The 15,177-nt window shown below is 45.5% G+C and overlaps 1 protein-coding gene across 1 annotated transcript in view; it reads right to left on the bottom strand.

Moving 5' to 3' along the window:
• Positions 1-15,177, bottom strand: part of PREX2 (phosphatidylinositol-3,4,5-trisphosphate dependent Rac exchange factor 2) — a 1,276,790-nt gene that overhangs the window by 767,959 nt on the left and 493,654 nt on the right. The window lies entirely within an intron of this gene.

Below are 15,177 nucleotides of genomic sequence, written 5' to 3' on the forward strand. Positions count from 1 at the left end.
ACCGAGCTAAGCGGAAGCAAATCAGGATTAAGTCTGCAACAGACCTAACCACGACCACATTTTCAAGGGAAAGCAAAACAGATGTTTCATTGAACTTTATTTTAGGAAGTCTATTTTCAGAGAGGCACAGCTGTATCCACGTGCTAATCAAACAAATATGCCTGGCTCATGCTTTCATTCCCTGACAGAACTACACCTGCATCATGCAACAGTCAGCCCACTGTGCCTAGGACTGCAGGCCCTGCTCACCCAAGCCAGCTTCTCTACATCAACAGCAGTCCACAGAGGTCAGGGGAAGAATGCCTGGCTCCCCACCGCTCTTCTGGCAAAGCTCCCTACATTTTCAGGAAGCCAAATACTGACCGATATCTTACAAAGTCTATTTCAGATCAAGAAAATACCAAAATACACAAAGGCGAAATCTGCAGGAACAGCAGTGCAGTACCCGAAATATCCAGATCATTTAGCAGCCCTCAGCTGAAAATAAGGATTCGACTTGTAAAGACAAAGTGTTAAACGTCGGTCTAAAATGATTAATTGTTGTTAAATAAGATAGATGATAACATCTGTCAGCCTTTGGTTTCTCTATGCTTTAGGGGAAACTGAGGATAGTTCATTTCTAATTTGCCCTTTCTATATAAAAATCAGTTGCAAACATTACCACCCTGGGACATGGGCTGGTACTTCCGTATCCCCGGAGTTACCGATACCGGGGGCAGCAAGAACTCTGCAACTAGTGAAGGTTATTTAAGGAATTAGGAATTACCAAGAGAATCAGTAATTCCAGATCTAACGCCTCCAATAATTCTTCATGTTGTTAGGACGATAACCTGGAGATTTGGCTGATTTTAGCATTTTTAGCTGGGTGAAAGTACACCTCCACAATTCCTAATTGAAGACTTTAGCGCAGTAACACCTAAACAGCATCAGAACAGTGCAATTTACATGATGTAGTGAGACACTCGGGACCACCGCATGGTAGCACGCTGACCCACATCCTCTGGACAGGCGTGGCCAGACACTACAAAATAAGGGGGTCATAGGCCGCACATGGTCTTTCACCCATACCAAACTACCAGTGCGGTTGTGGGTATCATTGTGCAGCAGTCCGAGAAGTTCCGAGTCACCCTTCCATACTGGCAATGAGGGTGCTTGTCTGTGTGCCTTCCTGACTCCAGCTCTCATCCCAGATCCCCAGAGTAATGATGAAAGCTGACTGTACGGTGGACCCGCCCCTGCCTTCATGCTGCTGCTGAGCCCTATGGTCTGTGCAGGCCGGACACCCATAAGTAAGCTAGCGCTGCGGCGCTCACCATGTCCCTGGCGCTGTCATCATGAGGCTTGTCTACCTCTCAGTCTCCTGCCAGCCTCTGGACCTCGTTACGGTATGAGAACAGGCCCCCACCTCCTGTATCTGGCCACCACATGCCCAGGATGCCCAACAATCTACCTTACTCCCTGACGACAATCGCCGAGCCTCCAAGGGCTCTCACCAAGGTTGATGGCTGCCAGTCATAGGTTCAAAAAGAAGAGGAAGCATTCCACACGATAAAGGAGGGCCTTCTGAGCAAGACAACAAAGGCCTACTTTTACCCAAAGAAACAAACAGAATTTCTTGTGGATGCAAGCCCATAGGGCCTCAGAGTTGAACTCACCGAGGAAGTGGAACCCGGAAGGTGGGCACCATTAGCTTTCATCAGCAAAGCACTCATACACACAGAAACGCTGTGTGCCCAGGTCGAAAGAGAGGCTCTCTCCATCAAGTGGGCATGCGGGCACTTCCACCTGTACCTCTAGAGGAGACCCTCCAGAGTGGGCACTGATCACCAACCACTTGTTTTGCTATTTCAGGGCACCGCTCCTCACCCGCTACTGCGGATTGAACGCTGGGCCATAGTCTATCGGCCAGGCTCCAAGAATCAAACAAACGTTATCTTCTGTCATCCACCCCCTTCCCTCACAGAAGATATTGACAGTGTGGAGGCGACAGAAGAGTACATTCATGTAGTATCACAGGGAGCCTGCCCAAAAGTAATTAGCCAAAAGGAACAAATGATGGACGGAATGTTAAACAATGCAAACATTCGCCCCCATTCGCAAAGATCTAGGTTTAATCCATTGTTGTTTTGCTCACCACGCCGCCCCAGTTTGGACCCAGCCATATGCAAATCAGTCTTGACCCTATTCCTCGTGGGAGCAGTCCAGCCCAAACTGCCAAGCCAGGTTATCCCAGGACCAGAAACAAGCATCCTGGGACTGGTTTCGGAGCATCACCCCTCATCAGCAGGCTAGCTTGAATCCAGTGGCACAGTGAGCCTGGGACCCATGTCTGGGCATACCCTCCCCACTTAGAGTGACAAAAATAGGGTCAAAACTGATGTGCATGTGGCTTGGTCCTAACTTCTGAAGGAACAGTAATGAAATGTCCCTAACAAAACCAGCAAAAATGGGGGCTAACATATTGACTTTTCAGCCCAATTTTCTTAAAAGTGACCAACGGACTATGTGAATTACAGGCATTTGAAAATAATGAATAGGTTATTTCGCAAGGCCCATTATTTTTGAAAATGTACATACTTCTTTGCTTAAAGTTTCTATTGAGCTTCTTTCAAGTAGAATCTCAGTCACATGTTATGACTTAAAATAAAATTGGAAGTCTTACAATTTCACAATCAAATGCCAGGGATATCAGAGCTAAGCAACTCTTAACGACATTTACAGCAATGCTACAGCTGAATAATGAGCAGCTTCCAGGAGCAAACAGTAGACAGGGTACTCCAATCGAAAATGCTCAGGTCCCAGACAGCATCTGTGACGCTAACATAGAAAGCAGTCTAAAATAGATGAGGAAATGCCTCGCCTCCATACAAATCATGAGCCAACAATCATAGCAGTAAGTGCCCTCTAATAAAGGCAAACCAGATTCAGAAATAAGCCTCCAGATTCAGTATTATTAATTATTCAAATATCAACTTTAAATATATTTCTAAACACTGCCATTTGAATCAAAGCATCAGCTTACAAATTTCAAACGATTAGACATGTCATCACAACATTTTACACCTGTGCAGATGAAGTTAGTCTCCCTATAATGTTACATAGCAATGCTCTTGAAAATATATCAAGCAGTTCCAAAACACATGATATCAGTGTCTCTGACATGGCTTCCAATTCTTAGAAGGTAAACACTGAGAACATGGAGGTTCTAGTTCTGGGTAGGTAAACTTCTATCCAGACTTTAGCTTGGTGGCATTTGTCCAATGGCCTGTCACCACCCTAAGTACATGAATTTTAGCATGATAGCCGATGTCTCTTCCTCGTTTGTTCCTGTTGCTTGCACTGCTTCCACATGCTTCATATTACTCTCACTTTAATAAACGTGCTTCTGTTTGTGACTCCACAGAGGCAACAAGTAGTGCCAGGTACCATCCCTTTTACTAAACTTTTAGAACCGCATATTTGTAGGTGTTCTTGATTGTTTACAACCCAGGCTCCAAGCTATTCAAAATGCATGCAACTGCTTGACTACTTCTGAATCTCCCCTCATGCAGTGAGTGCCTTTTAATGAGGCTTCTTTAGCTGCCCATATGGAAGAAACTACTTTTTATTTCTTTGAGCTTGGTTTAAATCGGACCCCCTTCACTTACAATTGTTTTTTCACCCTAATGTGTTTCATGTTCTTTGGGATCACCTGTATATCGTTTGGTTCACAGGGCTAAAAGGTCTGAAACTGGAGGTTGGTCTCTTTCAGAGCTGGTAGCCACCCATTGGAATGAGCTTCCACTTACCATGTACACTATATCTAATCGTGCTGTTTTCAAAAAAACTTAAACCACTCTCATTCTGTACTCAAACTTCGCATGGATGCACTTTCCTGGTCTCAAAGTTCAGCACCAGGACACTCAATGGCACCAGTGCGTTCAATATGCTTTAAAAATCTATACTACTATTATAAAGAGAGAACTTGCACCTTTTGGCCAGGTAAACTCGGGAACCACAGCGCCAATCTACACACCCGATACATCTATGAAAATGTCAGGGTGTGTAGATGGACATATGCTATATACATTTTAAAAAAAAAGGAAATTAAAAAAATGAAGTTTGTAAACAAAGTAGTCCCCTGAAAGTAGCGCCGGCCGGGACCTAGCGCTGGCCGCGACGCGACATGCGTGATGACGACGACGGAGGAGGGCGGTGCAGTGAGGAGCGGCTGTGCAGTGAGGAGCGGCGGCACAGGTAAGGAAAGGGAAAGTGAGACTATGTGATGCAGGGGGAGGCAAGAAGGAGGCAGCAGTAAATGAAAATGTCGGAGCGTGAGTGAGTCGGGGCGGGAGGGGGGCGCGAGTGAGTCGGGGCGGGAGGGGGGCGCGAGTGAGTCGGGGCGGGAGGGGGGCGCGAGTGAGTCGGGGCGGGAGGGAGTCGGTGCGGGAGGGGGTCGGGGCGGGAGCGGGTGTACTGCCCCCAGCCGCTTTCTGCCCCAGGCAAAGCTGGGGCGGGCTGCTAGTAATTATATAAAATTAAGCAAATGAAGTGCAAAAAAATATATCATTTTATAAACAAGCATAATTCCTCTAGAAGCTTGTCATTTTCAAGAAAAATACTGCATTTTGTCCTAAGATGTGAGATTTAAATTTTTGGAAAATACATGTTTTGATCCTAAGAATTAGATTTTTATCAATCATTCATTTGCACTGCTGTCACGTGTAGATGTGTTCTTCTTTTCAGGGCCATTTGTTATCATCATCCTAAAAAACGAATGTTGTTGATCAGATTACAGGGATTTGTGTCAACAGTGTTTTATGTATTATCAGAATTACGTCAAGAAAGATAACAATAAGTCAAGGAAAGACAGTATTGTGCGAGGGACACAATTAAACAACAAATAGTCACATATACATGCAAATGCCGTTATCACAACATGGTTAGCCAGTATGTTGCCAAGAATGGGCCCAATATGTTAATGATTAACTACACTTATGCAGAATTTGACAGAATATCAGCAAAAATGTCCACTGAATGTCAAGGGTGAGCCACTATTATGCCAGGCATAGCCAGAATGTCACCAAAAATGTTCACTATCAATGTTGCCCTATTATTATGCCACTATCATACCAAAGATAGCTAAACTGTTGTTATACATGGTGTTTCATACTGTTCATGAAGCTCAACTTCTGATAAATAAATGAAGCCCAGATACAATGTGCAACAATTACTTTTGGTTCAAGTAGGAAAGATGCCATAAGAGCCATGGGCTAATGCTTCCACAAACAACACTTCAGACACTAAACACCTCTCCTCAAACAAGGAGACACAGCTAGGTCACAAAGACCTCACCCTAATAACTCATGGGCTCATTTAAAGAGGGGAGGTAAAATTGATAGATGACCCATCTGCCCATCTTTCATTTCTTTGCTTCATTTCCATTGGAGGAGTCCATGCTAGCTCTGCCACCAACAAAGCCTTGGCAGTAGGGTAGCTGTCAAACAACCACTATGTCCATGTTTCCAGACAGGGTTTCCTGTTGTTTTTATCTGCCCAGGGCCACCATGAAGAGCATAGCAGTACTTAGCAGGAGAATCATGATCAATGTCCCCCATTTACTGGGAGAAAAAGGGAGCAATAGCCAATGCACATGCACAACGTGGGGGAACACATTGGTTTAGTTATACTCTGGGTGCAAGTTAGTTTGTGGCAGACACAGTCTATAGGCAACACATAGTAGAGATCTGAGGACACAATCATTGTGACATCAACGATCCTGAATGACGCTGTCGAGACAAAATGATCATGTTGGCAGTAGGTGGTGTGAAAATACAAGTGGGTTTGTACAGATAGAAATCCTTGGCACATTATAGGAGCACAACATATCTTAGAGCAAAGCTTGAAAAGAGAAAAAAACGGGTGTTGTTCGGCTTATATGAAATTATGAGTCTAGTGAAAGACAGGATGGGCACAAAATATCTTTGAGAGCTTATTGGGTCTTATTATAAGTCTCTGGTCACATTCTGTTGCGTAATATGGGATACTGGGTAAAGAAATAGAGACAATATTGATCACAGGTACTTGACTCAAGAAAACAATTCGTTTTTGATCACAATCTGCAACATAAATGTGCCTGGTGCCACCTTCTGGGGATCTTGAAAACTTGAGTTTATGAACACATTGTTTAGGGAAAAACGTAGCTGTTGTAGCATCTAAGGAATGTCATGAGCTTTGAAGTAAAATTGGAACAAAAAAGGGGCACATGAGGCCAAAGAAAGAGTTTACAGACACAATTTAGAGGCATGCAATAATTCATCTTAAAATCCATTGAATGTGTAGCACAAACTGAGCACAGGTTGATAGTTGAACTCAATTGGGCATCAACGTCAACCTTGATTCGCAGTTTAGAAGCAAATATTAAAACAGAGTCTTCCATAAAATGGATCTTCTAAAGCCACATATGATGGTATAAACGAAGGTTTTTACGTGTACTTTTAAAGAAACTACACTGTTCTAATGCTGTAGAAAATATAATGTAAACTTTGAAAATGTGTCCCTTTTCTTGGTGCAAGTATTAAGTCCCTACTACTCATTAGAAACTGTTAGTAATATTACTAAACCAAGTTCACATGTTCATAGCTTAAAAAGATGTCTGCATTGTGATAACATGTTAGCCACAACCCACATATTATGGTTTAAGTTAACCTAGTCACTGAAGAGTAGTTACAAATATAAAGGCTTGAACAGGAGAAAGTTCTAACATGCTTTTGAGTCTGGTAGTAACCGGAGGTGCAACTAAGTCAACTGTTTCAGTATTAGCTTTTATGGCAAAACAGTCACTGTTAATTTGTACTAAAATCACAAGTATATTCATTGTTAATTTATAGCAATATTAGCCACATTTACTTATCACTGTATCAATAACATGATAAATTCTGCCTCATTGCTTCCCAGAGTTCAGTGTTGCTAAATAAATAATTGAGTATAATCTTCCTAAAGAACATTTGCATGTCGATCTTAACCTTAAACAAATTAGTCTTGGAGGTGTCAACAAAGAATAGGCCCCTGTTGAGGACAGCAATCTCTGACTCTAAGCGGGTATAACTTCAAAGGTTGAATATTGAAGCCATAGTGGTAGAAGGTGTAGTGAGTACCACAGACAGATCTGACATGTCACACATATTATTGGAAGCAGCTACCATTAATTGTTTGGTGCCTGATACTCCCTGTGGACCTCGTGTTGGAAGAATCCTCTCCTTTGTGCTCTGCCTAAAAAACACTGGGGTGTCCTATTTGTGCAGACCTGGTGGTTTTGAAATTACATTTGTTCCCGGGATGTTTTCTGAATCAGAGTTGGCTGGATACTGAATTGTTTGAAAATGTAGCATATCTAGTGTATTGTCTTTTACCCCTGCTGATGAAATGGGCAGTTTCATCTTGCTTATAATACTAGCCACTTAGGTATGGATATGCTATCACTTTATCATACTTTTTATGTCTTTTGCCAATTTGCCTAGCTTTGATATTGTGTGATAATTTCAAAGTCTGATATTGCTTTTTAAGGCCCTCCAACACCTCTTTGGCATTAGTCTATGCCTCATCATCAAGCATTTCTTGTGTTAGTTTGCCAATCTCTCATTCTAGACTTACTATGTGTTCAAGAGCTATGTCAATTCAAAGACCCATCCAGTGCCTGGAACACTTGCTGGCTACAAAGCTAAAATTCTCCCTACATTTTGGGTCATCAACAAAGATTGAGGGTGCATTCTTAATTTGTAGTCCTACAGGAATGGTATTGGATTGTAGATATGTTTTCATTAAAAGACCATAAAATCAGTTTCTTCTTTTATTTTCTCAAGTTTCTCTACTTTGGCTTGTAGAACATCACAAACTCTGGGAGGTGGTTTATCCAGAAGGGATAGGACATTTATATGTTTTTCTACATAATCCTCACAATAGGATAAAGTATATTTTTCTGACATCATCGAGTAAATCTAGAAAGACAAACATCCTCAAAGAGGGCCTTTGCAAACTAACGACTGCAAGGAGATCAATAAATATGAGTACGAGATAAACCCTATAACCCTTGTAACCTGGGTATGCATACAATAACTAGGACGGTGGTTCACTCGGGAGAAGCGTTTCTCAGCTTAAACTTCTTTAGCAAACCTATCACTGTTAATTTGTACTGAAATCACAAGTATATTTATTGTAAATCCATAGTAATATTAGACAGATTTATTAACTACAGTAAAAATGTAAAGATCAATTCAGAAAATACCCCAAAAACACACATTGAAAGTGATGAGTGACAAAAACTGTGCCTGTGTTACATTAACACGAATAACAATCCTTTGACGTTGTTGACAAAGCAGTGAAATCATTCATTACAACTAATTCAAAAAATAATTTCACTGTATGACGCTACAGAGAATTTATGGTCAACAATTACAATCATCGATGTTTGGACCCACAATGACTCAAAAGGGTCTTCTTCACCACACCAAAGATTAAAAAGCATATTATGCAGCATAGGAGCCGGATAAGATGTGGAGTTGTAGGAGCTTCCCTAGTGGTACGATACCAATGTCTACAAACTCAGTGGATGAAATGCAATGGCAAGTCATTGAACGTGAACTGCAAAGATATAGGTGGAGGAGACCGTAAAAGATGCAATGCAATTCCTTTACTAGATAAGTATCTTGTAATCTGGTAGTGTGCATATTGTGTTTGCATATTCTGCACTGATAAATTGACAGAACACGCACTTGCAGTGAGCCACCCCTGAACACTGGCGTCTTGAAGCGTTCTGCCTCAGCGTAAGAAAGTACTCCAGCACTCCACTTGAGGGCATGAGCAGACTATTTTTGTTTTTCACATAGGAGATAATTGCTTGTAGGCAGATCAGTTTCCTTTTGGCCTTTCAGGCAAGAATACATTTGAATGCTTTGGAAACATTTAGGGGCATATTCACAAGGAGCTATCGCCGAAGTAATGGCACTTTATCGCAGCCAAAGTCATGATAAATTTACCTCCCCATTCACAAGCTGGTGTTAACAGCTCACAGCACCAGTTAACCCACGATAGCAACCGCATAAAACATCGCCACAGAGGACCTCCGCAACTATCGCTAATGAGATGCAGAGTAGGCGTTACCTGCAAAAAGCTGCGAAAATACGACACCTCAACATTCACAATGAGCAGCCAGATCGGCGATAAGAACACAAAACACGCAATAAGGTGCTTTGCCAGCTGGAAATTAACACCTGCTCTGACCTGGTGTAAAGTCGGACCACAGCCTGCACCACAAGAGGGAGCCCAGCCCACAGCCACACCTGAAGACAAACAAATCCCATGGAGCAACTGAACATGCAGCACGGACACCCAAGAGGGTCACAACACCCACCGACACCACACCCCGGACCACCCCTCCCTGGCACCCCCCCTGACCAAAGACATGCCACATCAGCTACACCTAAACATGCACGGAATAATCCACCTGATGTCATACAATCACAACTGGTGACATGCTTGTTTCGTCACAGAAATGAGCTTCGCACATTCACTTTCGAAGCATTCAATGAAACTTTATTGAAATTAACACAGAAATGAAATGAAGACACATGACGGCTCCATTCAGGACAATCCGTTGGCCACAGCTTGCAAGACAAAAACATGATGAGAAGGTGTGTCCTGCGCACATCAAAGGACAGAAAGAGAGCAAAGGAGAGAGAGAGAAGAAGAGAGGGGGAGAGAGAGAGAGAGAGAGAGAGAGAAGAAGAGAGGGGGAGAGAGAGAGAGAAGAGAGAGAGAGAAGCAGGCCTGGTGGACTTGAAAACACATTTGTTCCCGGGATGTTTCTGAATCAGAGAGGGGGAGAGAGAGAGAGACAGAGAAGAAGAGAGGGGGAGAGAGAGAGAGTGCCGCCCAGCACACCCAGGCAACACTGCTCACCCGCTGCCACCGGTGTGTCTCCAACCACTTGCCGGTATGTATAGCAGTACACCTGGTCACACGTCCAGATATATGACTGGCACAAGACAACTTCGCCCGCCCGCCCATGCACACCGAGGCAGAGGCATCCCAGCCCCTCCTGCCGCCCATCGGAGCATGCCCGCCCATGCACACCGGGGTCTCACTGCTCACCTTCAGCCACTGGCGTGTAGACAGCAGGTCCACCACGTGCCGCTGCAAGCCACAAGCCCAGGGCCCGCGGACATGGCACCCTCCATACCATGCAGCCACGCTGCACAGGCCACCAGGTCTCAAGTCTGGTGCTGGGTCTTGATTACACTATGGCATAGGACATACCAGGGCACCTGGCAACATCGCAGCCTGCACAGTCGCTCAGCCTAATGGGTGCCACTAACTCTGTGATCTCGGAAGCGAGGCCACGTGGCGATAGGCCCGCACAGCCCGTTGGCTCAGCCTACACTGTGGTCAAGCAAGGCACACAAATCCTGAGTAGTCCAGACCGCCGGGACGGGGCATCATTGCAGGCTGCACACCCGCTCAGCAGCTTAAGGTGCCAATGTCTCAGTGCACCCAAAGTCACCGTCCGGTGGCGGGGTGCCTGTGCCACCCGCAATGCAGCCTATGCCACAAACCTTGTTCAACCCCGGTCACTGTCCCGTGGCGGGGTGCCTGTGCCGACCACAATGCAGCATGTGCCACATACCCTGTTCACCACCAGTCACCGTCCCGTAGCGGGGTGCCTGTGCCGTCCGCAATGCAGTGTGTGCCACAAACCCTATTCAACTCAAGTCAGCGCCACTTGGTGGTAGGCCCGTCCCGGCATCAAGGCCTCGGGTCCGTCATACAGTCACCACCGGCAGAGGGATATGTGACGTTGTCGGCCCATTATATTTGTGGGGTCACATGGCCTGTGACGCCTGTGCCGGATGGGTGTGGTGTGCTTGCAAACCTGCCCTCAGGGAGTGGCTGTGACATGCTGGCAACTAGACCAGTGACCTGCACACCACCAGTGAGTATGCCTGCGACGGGTAGCAATGAGGCCCCCTCTCGGAGCATTAGCAAAGTGGTCTGGCCTGCTGTATGCCGGAATCGTGCAGGGCTTGCGAAAATGACTCGTGGGCACTGGGCATCGTTCAGTCCATGTCCGGACAAGGAAGTGGCTGATGCGTGTGTCCCTGTTGTGGTGTCCACAGGACCCGTCACACAAATTGCACCCTCTGACTGGCATCCCACAGGATGATCATCATTGACGCAAGGAAATCACTGACCCTACATTCATCCACACATACATATATGAATGATGAAAGACATGACACAGCAGTGCGTCACTGGATGTTTGTAGGACATCCAGTGCAGTTCTGCAGCTGAAGCGGTACAGGGCAATGCTGAGCACACTACACAATATGGGCCCTTGGAGGGCCAGCCAGAGTGCATCCGGGGTGGACAAGTACTGCAGAAGAGGAAGGGTACAGTCCGCAGTCTAGTCACAGTGAAATTGGTCATCAAACAGGATGTGGCAGTCCATGTCGTTATCCAAGGTGAGTGCATCTGAGTGAATCGGGTGTCAGTGGAAGGTCATGAGGCCATGTGCGGGACCAAGCAGTAACAGGCCAGGTGGCGGAAATAAATTCTACTGAGTCCTTCTGATCATAGGCACATCCATGTCCCCGGATGTGTGCTCTGCCCCACCTGGGGGTGTTGCAGTACCGCCTGCGGCACTGTGTGCCACTGACACATCAGGGACCGGAGGTGAATTGTCGGCCGCACTGTGTGCCATTGGCAAATAAGGTGCCAGATTGAATAGGCCTGCTGCACAGGGAGGCAGAGACACACCAGTTGGCAGAGATGTGGATGGAGTGGGGCAGCAGCATTCATCATCACCACGCCTTGAGGCAGCAATGCCATGATGAGGATCTGCAGGGCATGGTAGATCCAAGCTACATTCCGCTGATGTGCAGCGGTAGCTGCCATCCTTTGTGCCTCCATCTGCACCATGTCCTTCATGAACCTCTGCATGTGTGCCAGCTCAGAGGCTGGTATATCTGGAGCCACTCTGAGTACACAGGTGTTTTCTCTCTGCGTCATGACTTCAGCAATGTCAGTCAGGGCTTGTTGGAGACCATGGAGCTGGCATACACACTCAAGGATGGCGTCAAGTTTGGTTGCCATGATGCCGAAGCCCAACCGCACCTGCTCTGCGGTCTCCCTCTGACACTCCAGCACACGGCGTTGGAAGGCCATGTCTTGTTCCTGGGGGTCTTGGGGGAGTGCCGGGGCTGTGGGTGCCTCTTGCTGGGTGCTTTGGGTAGTGGGTGGTGTCTCCTTGATGCAGCTGGGCTGCCCTGATCCTGGAAGTGAGTTGCGGATGAGGACAATGATGTCTTGGATGGTTTGTGTGTCGATGCTGGTGTTGTCCTCCTCGTCATCAGTCCTGCTCTGCAGGAGGTGTTGACGGTGCCCCTGCGATGTGAAGGGGAGATGGTGTATTACAATGTGTCCACATGCATGTAGTCGCATGTTACATGTTGACGATCAGACAGAAAGGCATTTTACATTGTGAAAGTCTGTAGATCTGGGCGAGGACCCAGAGTCACTGTGGGTGTGCACTGTGCTCTGCTTGATTGTGCATGTGTGTCATTGGGCACATCTCCACCCGTCCCCCCAGTACCTGGTGGTCACTCACCCTGTTGGGGTTGTGTGGTGTCCTGTCGAGTAGTGTCCGATCCACCGACTCCGGCCACAGTTTCCACACTGATGACTGTCTACACAAGCTCCTCCATGTCATCCAGCTCGAACTGTGGCGCTGGGCCCCCACCTTCAGTCTGCATTGCTGCCTTCTGATTGGCGGAGAGTTTCTCCTTGGTCCTTCGCTTGATGTCATTCCATCGCCTCTTGACCTCGTCCATTGTCCTCTTGTGCTCACCGACGGCATTCATCTTGTCCACGATGCCCCGCCAGATTCCATTTTTGGTGCGCCATGACACGTTGGAGGTGATGAACAGTTGTTGATGGTGTTCCTGTTCGCCTGCGGACTGAACTTCGTCTTCCTCTTCTCCTTGCCCTTCCCTGTCCCAGAGGTCCCAGGGTGGGCGTCCAGGGGACTTGTAGGGTTGCGCTCGTCCTCTGCACCTGCTCTGGCTGCCTCCATGGTGCTTGGGTGGTGGTCAGTTTGTGTTTGTGTGTTTTTTCTACTTTTATGGTGATTTTTCCCGCCTGCCAGGTGTGTGTTGCAGGCCTGGCGCTGCTTATCCCTGATTTTCTCATCGTGCTTTGGCCCATCGAAGGTTTTTTGGTGTTGTGGTTTGTGTTTTTGTCTCCATTGAGGTGGTTTTATCGCAGACATTGTCCGCGGTTTCGGCAGACTATCGTATGCAATCGCTACCGCCATGTGAATTCCACATTGCCACTGGTTATTTTCCTGCGATAGGCTGCGATGTTGAAAGTTGCGTTACGCTACTCTTGCTGTAGTTATTACACGTTCTTGTGAATATACCCCTTAGTGTTGCAAGGCAACAGGTGAGTAACTATGCCCTTTGGTTACTTTTGATGCAGACAGTGGTTGTTTTTTTATGTTGTTTTCTCATGAACTGGTTATTTTTCATATGAAATAACTACTTAAGGACTGATGAGTTTTCTCTTGTCCTTTCAGGCAAAAATACCTTAAGTGCTTTAGAAACATTTATTGTTGCAAGATAGTGGGAGAGCCATTATGCTCATTGGTTACTTCCTGAAGCGGAAAGTGCCTGCTCTTTCATGTTGTGTTACTGGCGTCATTTATTGATATTGCTTGGCCATTTCAGAGCATTGATCCTATGATGACATTATGCTTTGGCCTTACAATGTATTCATTTCAAACTGAGGAGTGTGAGCTATTTGTTAGCATGTATAATAAGTCTCACTAGATGGAACCAAACAGTTTTATACACAACAACTCAGCAGATATGGGTATTGATGCCTGTTTTTCAGTTTCAGTGAGGCATATAGATGTAAGTTTTCTCTGAATTTCAACTGATACTTCGTTATGATCATGTGTTGTAATTAAACTGTATAAGTGCCAGGTACTGTTTAACATGTCCAACAGAAAGGCATTGACCTTTTTCTAAAACTGTCATGTCTGGTTTTTAGGCCCAATCGTGTACGTTCCTATAGGGTTGTTTTGGTTGAATTGACACCAAAACCCACTATGATTATATAGGAATCTAGGGGCCAGATGTAGGTAATTCATATTTACCGACTCTTAAATACCTAATTTTACCGATTCGGTAATTAAGAATCGGTAAATAAGAAGGGGGGGTATGTAGGAACATACAGATGTTCCATTTACCGATTCGGTAAATATCTGTATTTACCGATTAGGTAAATACCGACCGGTAATGCTCCATTCATTCCTATGGGCTTTGAAGCCCATAGGAATGAATGGGGCATTACCGGTCGGTATTTACCGAATCGGTAAATACCGATTTTGACAAGGGTGCAGGGGGTGTCACTTTGACACCCTCTAGCACCCCCAAAAAAGGTTCGGGGGCCATGTGGCAGGCATACCTGCCCTAAGGGCAGGTCTGCCTGTCATATGGCACAGGTGTGCATGCACACATGTGCATGCACACCGGAATCGGTATTTTACCATCAAATATATTTGATGGTAAAATACAGATTCGGTAAGGGTTGTGGGACTCAGAAGAGTCCCACCTACATATCAAATTTAACGAATAGGTAATAATACCGATTCGGTATTTTACAGATTCGGTAAATTTACCGATCGGTAAATTTACCAAATCTGTAAAATAAGTGGCCCTACATATCAAAGCTCAAATACCGGTCGGTAACGGCCGAAAATACCGATTTTCGGCCGTTACCGACCGACCTACATCGGGCCCCAGATGTATAAACTGGTTAAAAACTGTGGGATTGTCTTACGTAGGTATCCCAATTTTTTTGTACACAGACTCACTTATTAGTTGTACACTAAAGAGGTCCTTTCTTGTAGGGAGGTAAAATCTATGTAAACTGCTACACAAAATCATTTTGCTAAAAGCTGACGTTAAAAAAGGGTTTTCTTGATACATTCTTCAATAGGTGGTTCCTCTTTTGTCCTGAAGAAGTCCCTTTTTGAGTCATTGGAAGGGTCAAAAAGTCGACGATTGTTGTTGTTGACCAGAAATTATTTGCAGTGTCATACGATGAACATAAAAGTTTAGTGAGTTGTAATGAATGATTACA

The sequence above is a fragment of the Lissotriton helveticus genome, chromosome 4_1, assembly GCF_964261635.1.
Source record: "Lissotriton helveticus chromosome 4_1, aLisHel1.1, whole genome shotgun sequence".
In the NCBI taxonomy this organism is placed as follows: Eukaryota; Metazoa; Chordata; class Amphibia; order Caudata; family Salamandridae; genus Lissotriton; species Lissotriton helveticus.